Source organism: Hordeum vulgare, chromosome 3H, assembly GCF_904849725.1.
Source record: "Hordeum vulgare subsp. vulgare chromosome 3H, MorexV3_pseudomolecules_assembly, whole genome shotgun sequence".
Lineage (NCBI taxonomy): Eukaryota > Viridiplantae > Streptophyta > Magnoliopsida > Poales > Poaceae > Hordeum > Hordeum vulgare.
The window spans coordinates 223271949-223292056 of record NC_058520.1 but is presented as its reverse complement, the minus strand read 5'-3'; positions in this window follow the sequence as shown (position 1 = coordinate 223292056).

Sequence of the window (20108 nt, the reverse complement as noted above, 5' to 3'; positions counted from 1 at the left end):
TATTTAAGGGCATATTTTGCACTACAACCCTTATGTAACTTTTTATAAAAATTCTATAAAAACTTGAAGATGGTCCATGATGTTCCTGGATCATATTTTTGCAAAAAGTTAGCCAAGTGTTTTGAAAAATTTGAGCACATTAACTTCTTTTCTAATCTGGTCCATAATCTAGTTTGTAGTATAACCCCTAGCAATAATCTTTCAAAAATTCTATAAAAATTTGGGGATGTCAAGTAATGCATGAGATTTACTTTTATGAAAAAAACCACTATGTGCTTTGTAAAAATTTAGCAAAACAATCATTTTTTTGTTCTGGTCTAGTATGGTACTTTGCACTACAACCATATTGTTTCCCTCTCTAATTGCTATGAAATTTTGCATGCTTGTATGGAACCCTACCAAAACCTTAACTCCAAGAGTTGACCCCATTGGATGATTTTAAGTGCATGCGATAATAGCTTCAAAATTCTATCCAGAAATGTGTTTTCAAAATTTTGCATTAGCTAGTTTTGCTTTTTGCCAGACTAACCTCACCACGATTGCTAGCACCTATAGAGACCATGATCTAAAGAATTGGGTGGACATCAAGGCTCACTTGAAGCTTCTGGCATTTCATCAAGCACCTGCTGTGCATGACCAGATTCGGCATCAGTTTGAGTTTGCATTGGCAAATTTATTCTCTGGCCCAACTAGCTTGTCCACTAGCCTCTTCTATGTCTCCATCCCAGTCCAATGTAGTTTCATAGGTCTTGGAGCTCTTGTGTGTGCACTGGCATTGTGTCGGGCACCTTGCGTGCACGCACTGGGCGCACGAGAGCGCACGTTTTGCACGCGCGCGTGCCGAGCCGCCGTGTCCTCGCGCCCACGCCCCTGGTCTATGCGTAGAGGCGCGTCAACCCCCCTCTCCCGACAGGTGGTCGCCGCCCTGTGTTGTCGCAGCGAGCATGCCTGCAGACGTGTATGTTCCTGCCATGGACGGCGCGGCCCGAGCTTCCTCCGCGCTCCACGTGTACCTTGGCCTGTCCCATGCAGTGTTTCCCCTATTGCAGATGTACTGCTACCCTGCTGAGCCCCTCCCGCAGCCTCTGCTTCACCCAGCTGTCACTGCTGTGCGCCTAAAGCTCTGTCTCCGGTGTTCTTATCCGGAGGCCGCCTCGGAACCAACTTATACCGGCTATATAAGGATCCCCGAAGCCCTCTGAGCTCATCAGTAGCCTCCCCTGACCCTTATCCCCCCTCGCATCAATTTTGCCGGTGTTGCTCTGTATGCTCGCCTCTGACTGCAGCGTCGCCGGCCGTTTTCGACAAAATTCTGGCAGCCCCAAGCCCCTCTCTTCTCCCCATGGTGTTGGCTAGCCCCTCCAAGGCCCCTTGAACCCATTCCTAGTGCCGCCTCAAGCCCTGAGCGCCATAGGCCGGAGTTGGGATCGCTGGAGTTTCCCTGATCGTCGTGGAAGAAAGGGCACTTGCCCCCGAGCCTCTCCGCACCCCATGTGGATCCTGAGGATGGGGTTGTCACTCCTGAACTCGCCGGCGTGCTCACCTTTAGGAGTGAGACCTCCTAGCGTCGGGGAACTTTGCCGGAACTCTCTCCCTGCCCCTGTTTCCTTGTGTATGGGAGAAAGGAGAAGAACCCGACAGGCGGGCCCCGCCTGTCGGTGAGCAAGCCATAGCTCCGAGTGGCGTAGGCCCCCCTCGTGTGTTTTCCCTCTTAGTAAAGCGTAATCAGACCTAAACGTTTTCTTTTATATTGGTCTTTAAAAAAGAGTTGACCAGAAAGTTTGACTGAGTCTAAGTTTTAAAATAAAAATCCAAATCAATCGATTCTTTTTTCCTACCTGTTTAGAATTTCATCTGGTTTATTTTAAGATTTATTTCAAAAAATTCAAACCACTTTTCTGTGTTGATTTTTGTTTGTGTGTTAATTCAAATATTTTAAAATAGGATTTTAAAGAGAGGATACCTACTCCAAGATGTTGGGGTACACATCACCCTCCTGAAACCCTAAGGCAAGCATCTTGAATCCAAATTTGCATAAAGTTGTGTGATGCTTGTGGTGGTGCATATACTGCGTGATTTTAGATTATGTGGATAGAAATCTCGCATAAAATAATACCTTGCATAATAGCATGTGATGGATATTGTTGTTGTTAAGTTTGTGGAAGGCAAGTGGTGAGTGGTTACTGCCTCATACTTCGTATGGTACGTTGGTCTGGACAACCTCGGAGTATGGTGTGTCTGGTGGAAATGATATCATAGGCTGACGCCTCGTGTGACGAGAGAGGTCAGTGAAAGCGTATCGAGGTGTGATGGTAGTAACCCGGAGATAATCTCTTTTGCAAGATAGTGTGGTACTAATCCTTGGAGGAATAATATTAAACCTCCTAAGTCAACGGTAGATCGAGTCTTGTCTGTGCGTCACCTTACCCTTCGTGCTACCACAGTTTCCTGGATAATGGGTTCAGTATAGTGAGTTGTATACCTATTATCAGTCACACACCAACTAGAGGGGCCGGGATGAAGGTATTCAAGGCCCTGGACTAAATCCAGTCATCCGGTCAGGGGCATGGGTGTTTCCAGGTTGAGACCGGAAGGGAGGGCACTCCGTGTGAGTGCGCAGTATAAATTTTGATCCCATGCTAGTCGGGGTTGGAGCCTCCCCGTCATATGGTTTTGCCTTGGCAGCGTAGTCCGGGTGATTCGGGCTTCGCAGAGGAAAAATCGATGAGTACTGGTTCTGAGAGTTTTCTTCTAAAATACCGTACGCGGGTTTAGTTCCAGTGACTATCGAAAATCGTGCCCTGTGGGTAAATAGTACACCCTCTGGAGAGTTAAAACTATTCGAGTAGCCGTGTCCACGGTCAAGGACGACTAGTGGACTAGTCAAGTGTTGGTCTGAGTGTGGGTCTTCGGAGGTAGTTAAAGAAGTATGAGACTAATCAGGAAATATGGTGGACAATTATGAACATTATTTCTGTGGAGTAACGCCTATGATTATGATTGTTGAACATCCCTGGGACGGTTCTACCTCGTGGATATTCTTTACTTGTTTCATATACGCCCTTTATGTGGTGTCGCTTAGACGCTCGACTGTGGCATGTTTATTGTTTCATATAAGCCCTTTATGTGGCGTCACTTTGACGCTCGACTGATGCATGCTTATTGTTTCTTATAAGCCCTTTCTGAGGTGTCGCCTCGACGCCCGAATGCGGCATGCTTATTATTATTATTATTATTTCTCATAAGCCCTTTCTGAGGTGTCGCTCTGACGCCCGACTTCGGCACGCATATTATTCATTATTACCTTCCTTGCTTTTTTGTAAAATTGTGTACTGGCATGAATGTATTCATGAGTTATACTCTAATGGCATGATATAATTGTTACTGGAATTATCATGCACCTCACCTTCTTAACTTATCTGTTTTATTGATGTTTGCGAGTACATTCAAAGTACTCACTGGCTTGTCCCTCGCTATTGTCTTCGCCAGATTGCGTTCGAAGAGGAGTACGACGCTGTCAACGCCAGAACCTAGGAGCCAAGGATAGCAGCCTTGTGAGATAGGAATTTATCCAGGTCAGCTATTCCTGTGGGAATGGAGTCCCATGGGCATTGGACATTCCTCGAGTCGCTTCCGCCTTCAACCTCAACTTTTGTTCAACCCAGTAGAACTTTAGGGTCTTGTAACCCAAATTTTGTATTTTTGCTTGGATATCCTATATCAAGTAATCGTCTAGCAGCTAACAACAATCCTGGGGCTGGTAAACATAGAGACTTGTTTTTTGGAAATTATTTTCCAAAAAACACGTCACTACAAAAAGTCAATTTCCCAACACCGAATTGTCGCACCAAGACCCCTTGGTTGTCACCCTTGCATCCCCGTGCTCCTTTTCCATTGGGATTCAGTGGCGCAGACGAAATCTTAGCCCTCGTCATTGCCTAGCGGATTCATCATCGAGCGAGGGTATGAATTCTACCCCTTACGCGCTCCTCTATCTGATTCATGCGCATTAGATCACTCCCATCTACAATCCACGGAGTAAAAGTCTTCCACACCACTAGAAAATTTCCATAGAATAGAGAACAAAGAAATTTTGGATTTGATCTCCTGCTACATGCATCTCGGCGATACCGAGTTGATAAATTGGTTCCACCGATTTAGTTTTTAGGGTTACTAAGAACTGCTTCAGTGAGACCGAGTAGTTCCTTACGGTTACACTGAAAAGGCTACCCAAGTCTCTATTAATGCAAGTGGTCAGTCTTGGTGACTCCGAAAAATTCAACCCGTGCTACCGAAATACATTTTGTAGTAGTTCATACCCAAAGTTTCTATGTTCAAATTTTGAAAAGTTCTGTAATTTTTTGATGCTTATCTTTTCAAGGTCTTCCATATCTTTTCACATGGTCAGCCAGTATGTGTGTCAGCTTGTCTGCTTGGTTTGCAAGATGTCAGGTTTCGATGACTCGTAGAACAATTTCAGTGAGCCCCATGCTTAATCTGATTCAGGCACTAATCGTGAGAGGACCCCTCTCGATCCATGCACCCCAGCTTCAAAAGCATGCCCAAGTTTCCCACAAGGACCATGAGGAAGCTGAATTCTGATGAAGAAGATTCAGATTTTGTTCATGTAGAGTCTGCTCCCTAGAAGTGGAAAGAGAAGCCTGCTGTCAAGAAAACCGTCACGAAGGAGTATGCTAAACCTTCTGACATGAGAGCTCCAGAGACTACAAGGAAAGGGAAGGCACTTACCCTTGAGAGACCTTCAAAGAAGCCAGGTGTGAAGAGACACGGGAAGATAACAATCCATGTCGTTGGTAGACAAACTTCCATGTATGAAGACCCAGCAGAAACTGCTACTGCTGAGGAAGAGGAATAGGAAGTACCAGCTAAGGCCCCTTCTCCAAAGAATAAGAATCTTATGGTAGATGCTATGAAGCCTTCTGGTCCAAATCCTTCAACACCAAAGAATCCTGTAGTTCTCAAGAGAACTACAAAGGACATACATGCAGCTGCTAAAGATAAAGTCACTGCTTCATGAGCCATTGCTGGAGAGGAAGACGTTGAGAATGCACCTATTCTCATGAAGTTATGACCTCATTTGCCACTTCACAATGAGGCTCATCCAATAGGTGAAGACATGAAGAAGAGAAGAGATGCAAGGTTGAGGAAGTGGAGAGCTATTGATCCCTATGTTGTGAGGAGAAGAACTGCTGTTGATCCCCGGTTTCATACAAGGGAACAACAAGACTTCTATGAGACAGTTCTGTATGACAAATGTCCAGCAGTTAGTGACATGAGATATGTCGACTGGAATTACATCAAGGCCAATGAAGATTTATTTCCCCATGTGAGAGAGAACTTCAATCTTGTTGACATTGAAGAGTTTGTTGGCACAGAGATGATTGCATGCATGATTTAATGATTATGCAATTATACTAAATAGTTCATTTCTATTCAGATGACAAAATTGTGTGGATGACTGATGGCCATAGATATGAAGCCACAATTGAAGAATGGGCTAAAATTATTGGTGCTCTAAAGTCACGAGCATAGGACTTGGATGTGTATTCAGAACCTAAGAAGAATCTGAACTCCATGGCCAATCTGTACAAGCCACTGCCCAGTGACTACCTGCCATCTCACAAGCCTGGGTCTGTCTATTTCTTGCAAGCTTCAATAACCACTACTAACACTATCTTGAGGCATACCCTAATGCCCAAATCACATGATGAAAAAATGATTATAGGCTATTCCATCAATATGCTGCTTCATTTAGACACCCACACTCGCTTCAAAGTCATGGATTTGATTGTTAAGACTACCAGGAGAACTTCTGAAGATCATAAGAGATCTTGCGGATATGCATCATATATTCAGATGTTCATCAATGCCAAGATTGGGAAGCATGCATATCAACTTGATCGTCCTCATTTGCCACTTTAGCCAGAGTTTGAGGATAATTAAGTTGTGATGGGTGACACTCCTTGAAGCTCAGGTACATCTAGAGAGGCTCGAGAGGCAGCAGCTGCAGAGGCCGCTAGGAATACTCCAACTCCACCACCCCAGTTAAAAACCAGAGATGAACAAATTTCGTTCTTGGTCAGCACCATCCGAGTGATGGAGAAGAATATTTCTGAGATTTTGCTGAATTAGAAGAGCCTAGAGAGGATCGTGGAAACAAAGTTCCATGATCTGGATGTGAAGGTTACGGAGTTGACCACCAGAGTTAAGCACCTTCAACATGAAGTTGACCTAGTGCAGATTCCACGCTCAGATGATAAAGATGATGATGATGATGATTCACCTCTTCGTACTACCACACGGTTCTCGGCCCAGACTAGGTCATCAGCTGTGCTAGTACTAGAAGATATACATTCTTCATCAGCTGAACCTTCAGCTCCCGCTCGAGAAACTCCAGTGTCTACACCTCCAACTTCTGATCCAACAACATCAGTAGAAGCCTTCGTCTATGCTCTCTTGTATACTCCAACATCTTCTATCGGAGGAGATCATGCATAGAGAGACGCTTAGATTAGACCTTTGAACATTTTGGTACTTGTTGCCAAAGGGGGAGAAGTGTATAGATCTATAGGTGTCATGGTTTTGTCACGGTAGATGTCCTCGTGAAAGGACTTAAAGATGGAGCCATCGCACCTTGGTGGTGACTCGAAGGGGGTGAACGAAAGCGAGACTCAGATTTACCCAGGTTCGGCCCCTCATGAGGAGGTAAAAGCCTACGTCCTGCTTTGTGTGGATTAATGGTGGTTTCGATTACAAGGACGGCATAACTCGCCTGACCTAGATCTCGATTCTCTCTAACTCGCGTGACCTTTCCTCGGGACTCGCCTTTATATACTGGTTGAGGCCCTAGGGTTTACAATGCCCTGCCATGCTACTCCTCGTGGCTTTCCTTATCTCTAAGTCGTCGTGATCTCCACGATTGGGAACTTCCTTGGTAATCTTCAACCGCACGACCTCTTGAACCGCCATCCAGCCTCTGGGCCACGAGACACGCGTTCAATGGTAATTCGCCCCTTGGATGACCCAGCCCACTAAGGGTAGGTTATCTGCAGGTAATATCCCCAACATTAGGCCCCAGATTTTCTTGAATTCATTCATGTCAATAAACCTTCACCAATTTGGGGCGACTCATACCATTTCTATCTTTCGACGAACGATAAGTTGCCACTCGTTGTAATCTTATCTGACCCGCCGTGTAATCTTTGATGACATTATCTCATCCCCTTAATTTCGGGGTTTTTAACACCGCAACCATCAACGGATCTTTTTCTCCATAATCACTTATCCCGAAAATCTAGGCGCCATCATCGCAGTCTTTGACTTGTCGCCTGATACGTCCCAAACCTATCTATAATATTTCATGGTTTCATGCTGTTATCTTGTCAACTTTGGATGTTTTGTTTACCATTTATATATTTTTTAGGACTAACTTATTAATTCAGTGCCAAGCGCCAGTTCCTGTTTTTTCTGCGTTTTTGACTCTTTACAGATCTGATTTTGGAACGGAGTCCAAACGGAATAAAATCCCCAAAATAAATTTTTCCAGAATGTAAGAAGATCGGGAGGCTTGAGGGCCAAGGCAGTGCGCCCACAGGGGGCCCACAAGCTTGTTGCTGCGGCCAGGGGGGAGGCCGCGACAACACAGCTTGTGCCCCCCCTGGAACTCCACTGCCATAGGTATTTGGCCTATAAATTCCCTAAAAATCCAGAAAAAATCAGGGCATCCACGAAAACACTTTTTTCGCCGCCGCAAGCTTACGTTTCCGCGAGATCTCTTCGGGAGACCCTTCCCGGTTCCCTGCTAGAGGGGACTTTGGAGTTGGAGGGCTTCTTCATCAACATCATTGCCCCTCCAATGACTCGTGAGTAGTTCACTTCAGACCTACGGGTCCGTAGTTAGTAGCTAGATGGCTTCTTCTCTCTCTTAGATCTTCAATACAATGTTCTCCATGATATTCATGGAGATCTATCCGATGTAATCCTCTTTGGCGGTGTGTTTGTCCAGACACGATGAATTGTGGATTTGTGATCAGATTATCTATGAATTATATTTGCTTCTTTGCTGATTTCTTATATGCATGATTTGATATCCTTGTAAGTCTCTCCAAGTCTTGGGTTTTGTTTGGCCAACTAGATCTATGATTCTTGCAATGGGACAAGTGCTTGGTTTTGGGTTCATACCGTGTGGTGACCTTTCCCAGTGACAGAAGGGGAAGTGAGGCACACATCGTGTTGTTTCCATCAAAGGTAACCAGATGGGATTTTATCATAGATATGAGATTGTCCATCTACATCATGTCATCTTGCTTAAGGCGTTACTCTGTTCTTTTGGACTTAATACACTAGATGCATGCTGGATATCGGTCGATGTGTGGAGTAATAGTAGTAGATGCAGAAATTATCGGTCTGCTTGTTTTGTATGTGATGCCTATAGATATAATCATTGCCTTAGATAACGTCACGACTTTGCGCGGTTCTATCAATTCCTCGACAGTAATTCGTTCACCCACCGTCTACTTGCTTTCGTGAGAGAAGCCACTAGTGAACACTACGGCCCCCGGGTGTATTCACATCTATCGTTTCCACTTTCACTTTTACTTTTCTTGTTTACTTTGTTGCTTTCAGTTCTCACTTTGCAAACAATCTATAAGGGATTGACAACCCCTTCATAGCGTTGGGTGCAAGCTCTTTGTGTTTGTGCAGGTACTTGTGTCTTGACGAGATCTTCCACTGGTTCGATACCTTGGTTCTGAAAACTGAGGGAAATACTTACCGCCGCTGTGCTACAATCACCCTTTCCTCTTCAAGGGAACACCAACGCAAGGCTCCAAGGCCGCGGGGAAATCCTTTGCATATTTGCCAAGGAAGTCCCTAAAGGCGTAGCCGTAGCAGCAGGATTCCTGGCGCCGTACCAGGGAAGATCTGTTGTCACAGTAGGAGAAGCATTTCTCGCGCCGTTGCCGGGGAGATCAAGTCAAGAATAGTCTCTCTTCAATGTGCTGATTTCTGGCGCGAGGAGTAGAGATCAAGTCATCTATGCAAGTAGGTGTCACAAACTGATCTCTTGCATTTACTTTTTTGCCAGTTGCCTCTAGTTTTCGTCTCCCCCACTTCAAATTTGCCGTTTTCATTTGCCTTTCTCCTTTGCCTTTTTGTTTTGCCTTTTTGCCGTTTTCCTTTGCCGGTTTTCTTGCTTGCTTGTGTGCTTGTTTGTTTGTTGAAGTCATCATGGCTGTAAACACCAAACTTTGCGACTTCTCGAGTACCAATAATAATGATTTTATTAGTACTCCGATTGCTTCCGCCACTAGTGCGGAATCGTATGAAATCAATTCAGCTTTGCTGAATCTTGTTATGAAAGAGCAATTCTCTGGCCTTCCTAGTGAAGATGCCGCATCCCATCTCAATACCTTCATTGAGCTTTGCGATATGCAAAAGAAAAGAGATGTGGATAATGACGTGATTAAGTTGAAGCTTTTTTCCTTTCTCGTTGTGAGATCGCGCAAAAACTTGGTTTTCTTCTTTGCCTAAAAATAGTATCGATTCTTGGGATAGGTGCAAATATGCTTACATATCCAAGTATTTTCCACCGGCTAAGATTATCTCCTTACGTAAGAATATCATTAATTTCAAGAAAATTGATCATGAACACGTTGCACAATCTTGGGAGAAGATGAAGTTAATGATTAGAAATAGTCCCGCTCATGGCTTGAGTTTGTGGATGATTATACAAATCTTTTATGCTGGTTTGAATTTTTCTTCTCGCAATATCTTGGACTCCGCTCAGGTGGAACGTTCATGGAAATCACGTTAGGAGACGCTACAAAACTCCTAGACAATATCATGACCAACTACTCTCAATGGCACACTGAAAGGTCACCTGCTAGCAAAAAGGTACACGCTATAGAAGAAATTAACTCGCTTAGTGCTAAGATGGACGAGTTGGTGAATTTGGTTGCTAGTAGAAATTCTCCTTTACATCCTAATGACATGCCACTATATTCCTTGATTGAGAGTAACAACGCTAGTTTGGACGTTAATTTTATTGGTAGGAACAATTTTGGCAACAACAACGCTTTTAGAGGAAACTATGTTCCTAGGCCTTTTCCTAGTAACTCCTCTAACAATTATGGCAATTCCTACAATAACACTTATGGAAATCATAACAGATTACCCTCTGATTTAGAGAGTAATATCAAAGAGTTCATCAACTCTCAAAAGATTTTCAATGCGTCCATGGAGGAAAAACTACTCAAAATTGACGATTTGGCTAAGAGCGTTGATAGGATGTCTTGTGATATTGATGCTTTAAAAGTTAGATGTGCTCCTCCCAAGGTCAACTTGGATGAAACTTTGAAAGCTATGTGTGTCTCCATGAATGAGAGCAAAGAAAGAACCGCCCAAATTTGCGCTAGGAATGAATGGTTTAAAAGGGTCCGTTGTAGTGATGCAAATCACGAAGACCTTAAAGTGCTTGGTGTGACTCCTCTTGAATCTTTGTTTTTGCGTGTCAAACCTATTGATGAAGGGGCTGGATACGAATCCACTTTGGTTGAAAAACGCCCCAATGATTCGGAGCCCACCTATATTGATGATAAAGGTGTGGAGAGTGGAGTAGAAGAAATCAAAATTTTGGGTAGTAATGAAACTCCCACTTTGGATTTCAAGGAATTCAATTATGATAGTTGCTCCTTGTTTGAATGCATTTCTTTGATGCAATCCATTGCAAACTCTCCACATGCTTATAGCCAAAGCAAAGCCTTTACCGCACATATCGTAGATGCTATGATGAAATCTCTTGAAGAGATGCTCGAATTAGAAGTGTATATACCTACAAAACTTCATGATGAGTGGGAACCTACTATCAAAATCAAAATCAAAAACTATGAACACAATGCTTTGTGTGATTTGGGTGCTAGTGTTTCCGCGATTCCAAAGTCTTTATGTGATATTCTTGGTTTTCATGAGATTGAAGAGTGTTCTCTTAATTTGCATCTTGTGGATTCTACTGTCAAGAAACCCATGGGAAGGATCGATGATGTTCTTATTGTTGCAAATAAGAACTATGTACCCATGGATTTCATTGTACCTGACATAGATTGCAGTCCTTCGTGCCCCATTATTCTTGGTAGACCTTTCCTAAGGACTATTGGTGTTATCATCGATATGAAGGAAGGGAATATTAGATTTCAATTCCTCCTAAAGAAGGGCATGGAGCATTTTCCTAGAAGGAAAATAAGATTGCCTTATGAATCTATGATGAGGGCTACTTATGGTTTGAGCACCAAAGATGAGTATACGTGATTCCATCACCTTATGCCTAGCTAATGGCGTTAAACAATAGCGCTTGTTGGGAGGCAACCCAACGAATCTATCCTTTTTCTTTCTGTTTTTTGTTTTCCACACTTTCATAATTCTGTTATGATTGTGTTTTTTGTTTTTCTTTTTGTGTGTGTGCCAAGCAAAACCGTTATGATTAGTCTTGGGGATGATCGATTGGTCATGCTGGAAAAGACAGAAACTTTCTGCTCACGAAAAGAATTTTCATTTTTTTCTGTAAGAGATTTTGAGTTGATTCTTTTTTCTTCTGATTACTACGCAAATTCTTCAGATTGTCGTAATTTGTCAGATTTTTTGAAGTACCAGACGTATATGAAGTATACAAATATCTACAGACTGGTCTGCTCTAAACAGATTCTGTTTTGTTGAGTTGGTTGCTTATTTTGATGAAACTATGGATAGTATCGGGGGGTATTATGGAAGATTGAAAATACAGTAACCCAACATCAACATAAGTAGAATTCAAGTTTGCTACAGTACCTAAGGAAGTGGTGGTTTGCTTTCTTATACTAATGTTATCACGAATTTCTGTTTAAGTTTCGTGTTGTGAAGTTTTCAAGTTTTGGGTGAAATTCATATGGACAAAAATATAAAGAGTGGAAAGAGCTCAAGCTTGGGGATGCCCAAGGCACCCCAAGTTGATTCAAGGATGCCCTAAAAGCCTAAGATTGGGGATACCCCGGGAAGGCATCCCCTCTTTTGTCTTCAATCCATCGGTAACGTTACTTGGGGCTATATTTTTATTCACCACATGTTATGTGTTTTGCTTGGAGCGTCTTGTATCGTAGGATTCTTTTATTTTTGTTGTGTCAGAATCATCCTTGCTGCACACCTACAGATAGAGACATGCACTCACCGTGATTTTGTCGAGCTTCACTTATATCCTTTGTTTGACAATTCAGCTCACATGTGCTTCAATTATATCTTTTGAGCTAGTTGCTTTTGCTCTATGTGCTTCACTTGTATCTTTTAGAGCACGGCGGTGCGTGGCTTGGTAGTTGATCTATGCTATGAAAGTTGTCTCAAAAGGGGTAGTTATCCAAAGGGATACGAAAACTTCCACCTTCATGTGCATTGAATAGTTAGAGAAGTTTGATTCATCTCAATTAGTTTTGAGTTGTGGTTATGGTAATATTGAAGTTATATTAGTAAGGTGTTGTGGATCTAGAAATACTTGTGTTGAAGTTAGCGATTCCCGTAGCATGCACGTATGGTGAACCGCTATGTGATGAAGTCTGAGCATGATTAGTCTATTGATTGTCATCCTTTATGTGGCGGTTGGGAGCGCGATGGTTTATACCTACCAACCCTTCCCCTAGGAGTATGCGTCGAATGCTTTGTTTCGATTACTAATAAAACTTTTGCAACAAGTATATAATTTCTTCATGACTAATGATGAGTCTATGGTTTAGATGCACCTTCACCTTCCACCATCACTATCTTCTTTAGTGTCGTGCAACTTTCGTCGGTGCACAAAACCCACCATTAGCATCCCTCAAAACAGCCACCATACCTACCTACTGTGGCTTTTTCAAAGTCATTCTGAGATATATTGCCATGGAACTACCACCATGACATGTGCCACCACGTCTACATTACGATTGCATGATCGTAACATAGCTACATGATGTTTCCATTAATGTCTATGCCATGCTAGATCATTGTCACGGTACACTACTGAAGGCATTTCATATAGAGGCATCGTTGCTCTAAGTTTTGAGTTGTAAGTGTGATGATCATCATTGATGGAGCATTGTCCCATGTGAGAAAATAAAAGAGGCCAGCGAAGCCCATATACAAAAAGAGGCCAAAGATGCCCACCAAAAAAAAGAGGCCAAAGAGCCCATCCAAAAAAAATGAGAGAAAAAGAGAGAAGGGACAATGCTACCACCTTTCCACACTTGTGCATATTAAGCACCATGATCTTCATGATTGAGTGTCTCTCATTTTTTCACCACCATATAGCTAGTGGGAAATTCTTATTATATAACTTGGCTTGTATATTCCAATGATAGGCTTCCTCAAATTTGCCTTAGGTCTTCGTGAGCAAGCAAGTTGGATGCACACCCACTAGTTTTCTTTAAGAGCTTTCACATACTCTTAGCTCTAGTGCATCACTTGTATGCCAATCCCTACTCATTCACGTTGATATCTATTGATGAGCATCTCCATAGCTCATTGATATGCCTAGTCAATGTGACCATCTTCTCCCTCTTTGTCTTGCAACCTCCACCACACTCCACACCACTTATAGTGCTAAAACCATGGCTCACGCTCATGTATTGCGTGAGAGTTGAAAAAGTTTGAGAAAGTAAAAGTGTGAAAACAATTACTTGGCCAATGCCGGGGTTGTGCATGATTTAAATTCGTTGTGCAATGATGATAGAGCATAGCCAGACTATATGATTTTGTAGGGATAACTTTCTTTTGGCCTTGTTATTTTGAAAGTTCATGATTACCTTGCAAATTTGCTTGAATTATTATTGTCTCCACGTCAATAGCAAACTATTGTTTTGAATCTAATGGATTTGAACATTCACGTCACATAAGAGGAGTTACAAAGGACATCTATGCTAGGTAGCATGAAAGCATCAAAAATTCATTCTTTATCACTTCCCTACTCGAGGACGAGCAGGAGTTAAGATTGGGGATGCTTGATACGTCTCAAACGTATCTATAATTTTGATGGTTTCACGTTGTTATCTTGTTAACTTTGGATGTTTTGTTTACCTTTTATATCTTTTTTGGGACTAACTTATTAATTCAGTGCCAAGCGCGAGTTCCTGTTTTTTGTGTGTGTTTTGGACTCTTTTCATATCTGATTTTGGAACGGAGTCCAAACGAAATAAAATCCCCGGAATAAATTTTTCCAGAACGGAAGAAGATAAGGAGGCTTGAGGGCCAAGGCAGTGGGCCCACAAGGGGCCCACAAGACCTGTTGCCGCGGCTAGGGGGGAGGCCGCGACAACCAAGCTTGTGGCCCCCCTGGCTTGGCCTAGGTCTTTGGCCTATAAATTCCCTAAAAATCCAGAAAAAATCAGGGCATCCATGAAAACACTTTTCCGCCGCCGCAAGCTTCCGTTTCCGCGAGATGTGATCTGGAGACCCTTCCCGGTGCCCTGTCGGAGGGGACTTTGGAGTTGGAGGGCTTCTTCATCAACATCATCGCCAATCCAATGACTCGTGAGTAGTTCACTTCAGACCTACGGGTCCGTAGTTAGTAGCTAGATGGCTTCTTCTCTCTCTTAGATCTTCAATACAAAGTTCTCCATGATCTTCATGGAGATCTATCCGATGTAATCCTCTTTGGCGGTGTGTTTGTCGAGATCCGATGAATTGTGGATTTGTGATCAGAGTATCTATGAATTATATTTGAGTCTTTACTGATTTCTTATATGCATGATTTGATATCCTTCTAAGTCTCTCCGAATCTTGGGTTTTGTTTGGCCAACTTGATCTATGATTCTTGCAATGGGAGAAGTGCTTGGTTTTGGGTTCATACCGTGTGGTGACCTTTCCCAGTGACAGAAGGGGAAGCAAGGCACACATCGTGTTGTTGCCATCAAGGGTAACAAGATGGGATTTTATCGTAGATATGAGATTGTCCATCTACATCATGTCATCTTGCTTAAGGCGTTACTCTATTCATTTGGACTTAATACACTTGATGCATGCTGGATAGCGGTCGACGTGTGGAGTAATAGTAGTAGATGCAGAAAGTATTGGTGTACTTGTTTTGGACATGATGCCTATAGATATAATCATTGCCTTAAATAACATCACGACTTTGCGCGGTTCAATCAATTGCTCAACATTAATTCATTCACCCACCGTCTACTTGCTTTCATGAGAGAAGCCACTAGTGAACACTACGGCCCCCGGGTCTATTCACATCTATCGTTTCCACTTTCACTTTTACTTTTCTTGTTTACTTTGTTGCTTTCGGTTCTCACTTTGCAAACAATCTATAAGGGATTTAAAACCCCTTCATAGCGTTGGGTGCAAGCTCTTTGTGTTTGTGCAGGTACTTGTGTCTTGACGAGATCTTCCACTGGTTCGATACCTTGGTTCTCAAAACTGAGGGAAATACTTACCGCCGTTGTGCTACATCACCCTTTCGTCTTCAAGGGAACACCAACGCAAGGCTCCAAGGCCGCGGGGAAATCCTTTGCATATTTGCCAAGGAAGTCCCTAAAGGCGTAGCCATAGCAGCATGATTCCTGGCGTCGTACCAGGGAAGGTTTCTTGTCGCAGTAGCATCGCCTCGATCTCCTTCTTGACAGCCTCGATTCCCGTTCCTGCCCTTTAAATAACTGTAGGAGAAATGTGGGGAAGCCCCGTCACCTACCTCCATCTCTCCCTCGTCTTATGTTCGATCACCAGCACCCCGGCATCATCGCCGGCTCCTGGAGCTCCTCCATCGACCGTGGTCTTTAGGGCGCCGAGAAGCATGAAGTTCTGCGCTTTCGTCCGCGGCGCCGTTCTCCTTTCCCCAGGTACACACATTCCCTTCTTAGGGTTAAGCCGAGAACACCATGACCATTGTTCCTGCGAGCTAGCTCCATGACGCGACGAACGTTCCTTACCTGCCTTAGATCCACTTCATATCTTTGCAATAAACTTTAGGCAATAACAAACTACAACCACTTTATCGCGTCTTTTTGTTATCTTAAGCCTTCATGTCGTACATCCAATGCTGTCGCTGCCTTATGCTCATAGCTTTTCACCATTATTTCGAGCAATATCCCTTTATTTTGATCCACTCATAGATCCATAGTTTACTGCCTGTTTTTAGAAACATGTTTGTTCGTCTCCCGAGAATATCCCTAAGGGAAAAGGACCCTTGACAGTCGCCGTTTAGCTCCAACTTCCATAGCGACTTAAATTTGTCACCATAGCTATGCCCCCTTTCTTTCCAATTGAAAGGCGAGTTATACTACTTCAAAGATACTTCCATGAATCGCCCGAATAGCGGGTTATGATGTATGCCACCCATTTGGCGAGTCACCAAATCTTTTTTGAACATATCGTAGGCCCATACTGGCGAGTTAGAATACTTCATAATTGTTACTGAACCGCCTCGTTCCCCTCTCTTTGGTAGTCATGGCCATTTCAAATTGCAACTGGTTACCAACAAAAATCGATGATGCCACTCTTGAGACGTTTGTTAAGGCGGGTCTTCTCGACAATAAGGAAACCATCGGTTGGAGAACCGCCCTGGGCGAGTTGACTCCCAATCCTGCTGCACGAGAAGTAGTCATCTTTACCGATTACCTTGAACGAGGTTTTAAACCACCCGGGTCAAAGTTTTTTCGAGACATCCTGCATTTCCTTAACGTTCATCCTCAAGATCTGGGACCCAACTCCATCAGGAACCTGTGCCAGTTCCAGGTCTTTTGTGAGGTATACTTGCAGAGAGAGCCCATAGTTCCTTTATGTTGGAACTTCTTCCATTTAAATCGCCAGACCGAGTTTCCCAACGGTCCCAACCACGAGCTCGGAGGAGTCAACATTCAAAGATGCCACGAGCGTGGGTTCCCATCGGTCCTTCTGCCCAGCCATCCCAAGGGCTGGGCCGAGTCATGGTTTTTATTGCCGGGACACCTCTCCACCCGGCGAAAACCCACTCCCGGGTTTCAGAACAGATCGCCTACCTATGCACTTCAAACTGCCCGAGAAGCTCACGGAAGAAGAAGAGTCGGAGTTTATTCCCATTTTCTCCGAGTTAAAGTCTCTGACAAACAACGGGCTCATCGGGATTGATCTGTTCCGCTGCTGGCTGGAGTGGAATATTCTTCCCCTGAGTTGTCGAGACTGGTTGATGTACGAATATGATGGTATAGTCAATCATCCGCAGTGCTTCCACCACAAAAGACTCTCAGAGAGTGAAATTGTTGGAATCATCAAGAAGCTAACTGGTGAGCCCTTGGAAGAATGCGCCAAGATTGGGCTCAAGGCCTTCTGCCGCTCCAACCCGGTGCCGCGAGTAAGAATCCCAGCCACCTTTCCTTTCTTTACACTTACCAATACTCTTGGTTTGAAATTCACTTCCATTTATCAGAAAAGTGACACATTTTGGCGAAGGGGCCCCAAAGTGACCGCCCAAAAGACAACCAAGCCGCCACCAAAGAAAAGGAAGAAAACAAGCAAAGGTAAAGACGCTGCCAAAGATTCATCTATTGTTGGCGAGTCACGAGCTGACCACGAACGCTCAGAGGTAAGATTTCCCCCTCACTCATTACCTGTGTATTCCGACTTACGCTTATACCATGCGTCTTTATGTGTAGGGCGAGGACAATGAGAGCCAACATGATGCGGTCGAGGAAATTTATATTTCTTCCGACTCACCTTCTCCTTCTCCTACACCAGCCAGACGGATCTGTGGAAAAGTGCCCATGTCTCATCCATATGCTTATATGGACCCTGATTTCCTTTTGAAGAAAGGAAGATATACCCCCAAGCGCAAGAACCATAGTCACTCTGGCGACTTAATCTCCGGACTGCCTGAGAGGACAACCGGGCGGAAACGCACCAGCGAGGTACACTTTTTCCTTAACATATCCTTTCTTATGACTCACCACTTCTTTAACTTTAAGCCTTTGTTCTACTAGATTTCTCCCCCTACATCTGGCGACTCGGCAATATCAGCTCTCCCGCCGATGGTTCATGTACAAGGGTGAGTCCCTTTGTTAATCCCAATTTCTTCTAAACAACGATATGTTCTTTCAATCTTGGTGCCTTTGTCTCAGAGCACAAGCGAAGAGAAGGAAAACTGGCGACTTATCTTCTGCTCCTAAAGCAACTAACGCCTTAGGCACGAGCACCTCTGTCCCAGAGATTGATGAAGAGCAAGCGGCGGCTCATGATATTCCTGTGGACGATATTCCCGATATCCGGGATGACTCGCCCGTAATTTTGAAGGAAACTACTAACAAAGTTAACCCGCCAATCCCTCTCAAGGCGAATGAAGATCCAGATGATGTCATAGTCACTTGTGCTGGCTACTCCACTCCTCCAATTGCGGTACTCTCCAAGCATACCTCCAAGGAAACTCGTCCTTCCCCTGACCAAGACACCAGTAAATTCAAGCTCCCCCAGTATGAGAAGCTGGAATTTGACCAACTTTGTTCCGGCTTCGCAAGTCATCTGGAGAGGGATTGTGAGATGAACAAGAGCTTGATTCATCTTATGAGGGTTTGGCATGAGGTACGCCTACTTATGTATTCTCCCCCACCCATTAGCCTTCGAAGGGATGGCTCATCTTTTGAAAGATGAGTTGGGTCTTTGAGTATAGTTAGAATCTTTAACTTGTAGCCCCCAAGGGTCGGGTCATCTTTTCTGAAATATGAGTTGGGTCTTGAATATAGTTACAATCTCTAACGTGTAGCCCCCAAGGGCCGGGTCATCTTTTGAAAGATGGGCCGGGTCTTGAATATAATCTCCAACTTGTAGCCCCCAAGGGCCGGGTCATCTTTTGAAAGATGGGCCGGATCTTGAATATAATTAAAATCTCCAACCTGTAGCCCCCAAGGGTCGTGTCATCTTTTGAAAGATGGGCCAGGTCTTGAATATAATTAAAATCTCCAACCTATATCCCCCAAGGGTCGGGTCATCTTTTGAAAGATGGGTCGGGTCTTGAATATAATTAAAATCTTCAACCTGTAGCCCCCAAGGGTCGGGTCATCTTTTGAAAGATGAGCTGGGTCTTGAATATGGTATGACTTTTGAATAAAATCATACATTAGCCCCCCAGTATCAGGAGTATTGCTTGCAATAATGTTGAAACTTGTCTCCCCAAATTTAATGTGGAGGAGTTTATGACCCAGACTGAGTCGGCTTTAGCCGACTTAAGAAAGAATCTCGCGGAAAACAAGATGCACAATCTGAGTCGGAGAGAAAATACCGCTTGGTTCTGGCTGAGCTGGAGAGGATGAAAGACGACCCCCAAAAGCTGGAGAAGGAAACCAAAGCTGACCAAGCCGCCATCCTCAAGCGTGCTGAGGAAGCTCAGGAATAATTGGAAGCCGCTAGCAAGAGATGTCCGGCTTAAAAAAGCACATTTCCATCATGAGTGTTGCTATGTTTGGTAAGCATTAAGCCTTGCCTTGTTGAAGAAATAATCTGGTCTCCCAAAAACCTATCACATACTGATGTGTCCTTTGTAGGTTCACGAGCCGCCAATCTTCCACATGACTGCATGCTGAAGCTGAAGGCTATATATACTTTCGTTGAGCAGCTATATACCGGGGGCGTGCTGACGATTAAGGCGGTGATGGGCAGCAAAGAGCCAGTCAGAACCATCAAGCACATGCTCGGATATCTGTCCACATTGCCCCCTCAAGTTGAGGAACTAAAAATATCAGCCACCCGGAAGGGAATCCTGAACACCTTGAGTCGGTGTTTAGCTTATGCCCCGGAGCTCAAACCAGAAGAAATAGCCGTCGGCTACCCTGAGCTGAAGGATGACGGGTCAGAATTCACCGAGGTGGACTAGCACCGAGTTATCATAGAATCTCTGTTCACGGTGACTCAACTGGTAGCCATCTTGGATCTGAGAAAATACCAAGCCTCCTATGATGAGAAGAATTAGAAGGTGACGCCTCCCTCGTATGAAACCGCTAGCTTAGTTCCTCGTCGACCCAAGAATCCCTTTGATCTTGATATGGACTTATCCCTCTTCCTTGATGATCAAGATGAGTTCATTGCCCTGTCCAAGTGTAATTGGAAACTGGGCGACTTACGGATCG